This window comes from Tamandua tetradactyla, chromosome 1 (genome assembly GCF_023851605.1).
Source record: "Tamandua tetradactyla isolate mTamTet1 chromosome 1, mTamTet1.pri, whole genome shotgun sequence".
Classification (NCBI taxonomy): domain Eukaryota; kingdom Metazoa; phylum Chordata; class Mammalia; order Pilosa; family Myrmecophagidae; genus Tamandua; species Tamandua tetradactyla.
The window spans coordinates 186,596,804-186,601,482 of record NC_135327.1 but is presented as its reverse complement, the minus strand read 5'-3'; the positions used below and the strand labels follow the sequence as shown (position 1 = coordinate 186,601,482).

At 39.0% G+C, this 4,679-nt stretch overlaps 1 pseudogene; it reads left to right on the top strand.

Moving 5' to 3' along the window:
- The first annotated feature begins 364 nt into the window (after positions 1-364).
- LOC143687543 (olfactory receptor 9A4-like) lies at positions 365-1,254 on the top strand (annotated as a pseudogene).
- The last annotated feature ends 3,425 nt before the right edge of the window (positions 1,255-4,679 follow it).

Here is a 4,679-nt window from a genome sequence, read left to right as displayed (position 1 = left end):
GACCTGATTGACTCAGCTGCAAACTGGCTGGTATAAAAGGTCTTTATGTCTGCCCTGAAAGAAGACAATTTACTGGGGACAGAGAGAAGGAAATTTTTCCTCACATCAAAAGATGTGTTCACCCATCTCTGGGAGCTAGCAGCACAGTAATGTGGAATCCTCCCTGCTAATTTGAGATGACTTAATATGCAGTCCTAACAATGTAGAGGGTTCAGTAGCACAGGCATCTCCCCTATTCACAAGGTCAGAAAGAGTTCTTCATCCTAATCAGTCTTCTTCCCCTTTTGAGAGCAGTACCTTGTAGAAAGGGTCTACTTCTGTTTTGATCTCTAGGTTCAAAAAAAGCAGAAACAAGGACTAGATTATGAGAAATCTCTCTAGTTCCACTGAATTTTGCCTTTTAGGCTTCCATGGGTCTCCAAAACTACACTACATCTTTTTTGCTGTATTCTTATTCTCCTCAGTGACATTGATGGGGAACAGTTATCATCATGATTGTCAGTGTTGATAAACATCTACAATCCCCCATGTACTTCTTCCTTGATCACCTCTCTTTCCTGGAGATCCTGGACACAACCATTATTGTCCCTATTATGCTGTGGGGTTGCTGATTCCTGAGATGCAGAAAATACCTTTGTTTGCATGTGCTATCCAACTCTTCCTGTTGCTTCCTTTGGGGACCAGAGTTTCCATTACTGAGAGTGATGGGTGTGAACCATTGTGTGGCTGTGTGTAACCATTTGAGGTACAACATCATTATGAAAATGTGCATCTGCATCTTGTCAATGATTTTGTCATGGGTGTCTGGGTTCCTTTCTGAAATCTGACCTGTCTATGCACATTTCAGCTTACCTTCTGCAAATAAAATGTGTTGGACTATTTTTTTCTGTGACAGAAGAAAATTGCTCAAACTCTCCTGTGATGGCACACATCACAGGATTTATTCTTTTTTTTATGGTTGGTTTCATCATCATCGGTTCTTTGATCCCTACAATTGTCTCCTACATCTACATTATCTCCACCATCCTCAAGATCCTCTCAGCCTCTGGCTGGAGGAAAACCTTCTCTACTTGTGCCTCCCACTTCACCTTTGTTGTGATTGGCTAAGGCAGTTGCTTATTCCTCTATGTGAAACCAAAGCAAACACAGGCAGCTGAGCACAAAGTGGTCTCCTTGTTGATTTCCATGGCAACTCCTTTCTTGAACCCGTTCATCTTCACTCCTAGGAATGACAAAGTCAGTGAGGCCCTTTGACGTTGAGATGGTGTGAAACATTGCTGTCAACTCCTCAAGGATCAAATATTTTCTAAGTTAGTTTTAAGGACTATGGTTCACTTTATGGATTTTTCAATAACCTAGGTTATCTTAACTCCTCCTTTATCATTATCATTCTCACAGAAATCTGATAGTGTGCCCACATACCACCCAATTCTTGGAAGTAGACAAAGTAGAGAAAAATGAAACCCATTCTCTGCCTACTAGAATCTCATAGCTTAAATTCTGCTATTTTCATCCTTTGAAGTCATAAGCATATCCTTGTTATGGGGGAGAAACTAGAGAAATAAAGATTGCACATTTACTCAGTCTCTACTAGCCCTATCAATTTTCTTATAATCAATCTGTGAAAGTGTATTTTGTGGAGAAGGTAGGGAAGAGAGAGAGAGGTGGGCTTGGTCAGGTGTCATAATGAGGGTATGAAGGTAGAAATGGTCCCTGTTGCTTCATGACCTGTTGCCAGGTACTTTCCTATAGTTTTCAGCAATTTCTTGACAAGACAGCCACATGCATTTCAAAATGCTCTAAGGCATTCAAAAAAAAAAGGAAACGATGCATGCTGGAGAGGATGTGGAGAAAGGGGAACACTTATCCACTGTTTGTGAGTATGTGAAATTGTACAATTGCTTTGGGAGGCAGTTGGCAGTTCCTCAGGACAATAAGTACAGAATTGCCACATGACCAGCAAATTCATTACTAGGTATATATTCAGAGGAACGGAAGGCAAGGACACAAATGGACATTTGTACACTAATGCTTATAGTAACATTATTTACATTTTTCAAGAGATGGGAGCAGCCTAAACATCCATCAACAGATAACTGGCTTAACAAGCTTTTGTATATACATATGATGGAATATTACACAGCTGTGAGACAGGATAAAATCATGAAGCATTTAACAATATGGATGAACCTTGAGTTCATCCATATTATGCTGAGTGAAATTAGCCAGAAACAAAAGAACAAGTACTGTATGAGCTCACTAATGTGAACTAACATTAATGAGTGAATTTCGAGAGTCAAAGTTAAGGACACAGATTATCAGGAGATAGAAATAGGGTAGAGATTGGAAATTTAGTGCTGAAGGAATACAGAATGTGCAGCAGGACTGAATGTAAAATTCAGAAATGGATAGCACCATACTATCTGATGGTAGCACAATAATATAAGTGCCCTGAATGAAGCTGAATGTGAGCACAGTTGAGCGGGAAGGGCTGGGGGCACATATGAAACCAGAAGGAAAGATAAAGGATGAGACTGAGCAAATATAACTTAGGAATGCTTAGAGTGGACAATGACGGTGCTTAAATGTACAAATGTAAAAACAATTTTCATGAGGGAGAATAAATGAATTTTAACATTTCAAGGTGTTACAAATGGGTAGTATGCAGGGAAAAGAAAAATCAATGCAAGCTAGGGTCTATAGTCAAAAGTAAAATTGTAGTATTCTTCAATGCCTGGAGGAACTGAGAGTGGGAACATGAATGGACATTTGCACACTGGTGTTTATGGTAGCAGTGCTTATGAGTCACAATGGATAGAGGTGGGTTAAGGGTACAACAACTGAGGGAAGGGAAGGGGAAATGTGATGGATACAATGGATTATTGAGTGGCAGCAAGAAGGAATGAAGTTGTGAGGCCTACAATTTGTTGAATGCAATGTCAGAAACAAAAAGTTAAATATTATCATGCCTCACTCATATGGACTAACTATAACGTACAAATTCAGAGAATTGAAATTGAGAGCATGGGTTAACATGTTGAGGCCTTTGTAAAGGGTCCTAGATTGTAAACTCTTACAGCAATCACATATATTCAGAAGTTGCAGCTGTTTATTTCTAAATTTTGAGATACTGAGCTATTTGTGTGTAACCTGGCCATTCCCTGAAACTTTAGGTATTTATGTGACACTTGAGATTCTGAGTTAGAGCACTGAAGCCATTCAGTAACTGTTTAAAAAGTTGAAAAGGTAGGTGGGCGATGGTGGCACAGTGGCAGAGTTCTCGCCTGCTGTGCCAGAGACCTGGGTTCGATTTCTAGTGCCTGTCTATGCCAAAAAAAAAAAAAAGAGTTGAAAAAGTGACCAGATTTCATCTAGGGATATGAATGAAGTTGATCTGGATAAGCCTAAAGGTAAGTCAGAAAGCAGGGTAAAGGATGATATGGTCCATATTTTAAAACTTCAACTGCTTTATAAGACCAAAGGGAGAGCTATTATTTGGTATAAAACTTATATTTTGGGTAGTATATTATCTAATTTAACTTGTATGGTCAGCTTATTTGAACACCATAATGATATGGAATTTGAACAAGACATGAGATCTTGTTGGTTTGTACAGGTTAGTGTGATGCCCTGATATATCCCATACATCTCTGCATGCAGAGATTAAAAAAGTATTTGCAGAATTCCATTGGGGGGCTTGGGATAAAGGAGGATATATTCAACTTCCCCATATAAGGAATTCCTGATATTCTCACAAGCAGTGGGGACAACAAATTCAATAGGCTGAGCCCTCAATTTTGGGGCTCACTCCTATAAAATATATTCCTGCAATGGTGAAACTAAGCCTGCTTGTAATTATGCCTAAGAGTCACCCCCAGAGAGCCTCTTTTGTTGCTCAGATGTGGTCTATCTCTCTAAGCCAACTTGGCAAGTGAACTCAGTGTCCTCTCTGCTATGTGGTACATGACTCCCAGGGTAGTAAATCTCCCTGGTAGTGAGAGCTCCTGGAATGAGCTAGGACACAGCATCAGGGAATTGAGAAAGCCTTCTTGACCAAAAGGAGGAAGAGAGAAATGGACAAAATAAAGTTTCAGTGGTAGAGATTTTTCAGGCAGAGTTGGAGGTTATCCTGGAGGTTATTCTTAAGCATTATATAGATAACCATTTTTAGTTTATGGTATATCGTACTGGCTAGAGGGAAATACCTGAAACTGTTCAACTGCGTTTGAGTAGCCTTGATTCTTGAAGAAGACTGGTGTAACTATATAGCTTTCACAGTGTGACCATGTGATTGTGAAAACCTTTTGTCTGATATTTCTTATATCCAGGGTATAGACAGATGAGGAAAAAAGGGGTAAAAGTAAATAAATAGTAGGGGGAGATAAAGGGTAAAAATTGGGTAAATTGACACACTGTTAGTCAATGAAGTGGTGAGCAATATGGGCTGTATGCGTTCTTTGTTTTTCTTTTCATTTCTTTTTCTGTAGTGATGCAAATGTTCTAAAAATGATCATGGTGAGGAATACACAACTATGTGATGATATTGTTAACCATTGATTGATTAATATGTTTGGGTTCTATATGTGTGGCTATTTCTCAATAAAAATATTTTTTAATAAAGAATCAAGGTTATTGGACTTCAGCTCAATAGTTTCAGGTATTTTCCTTTAGCTACTCCA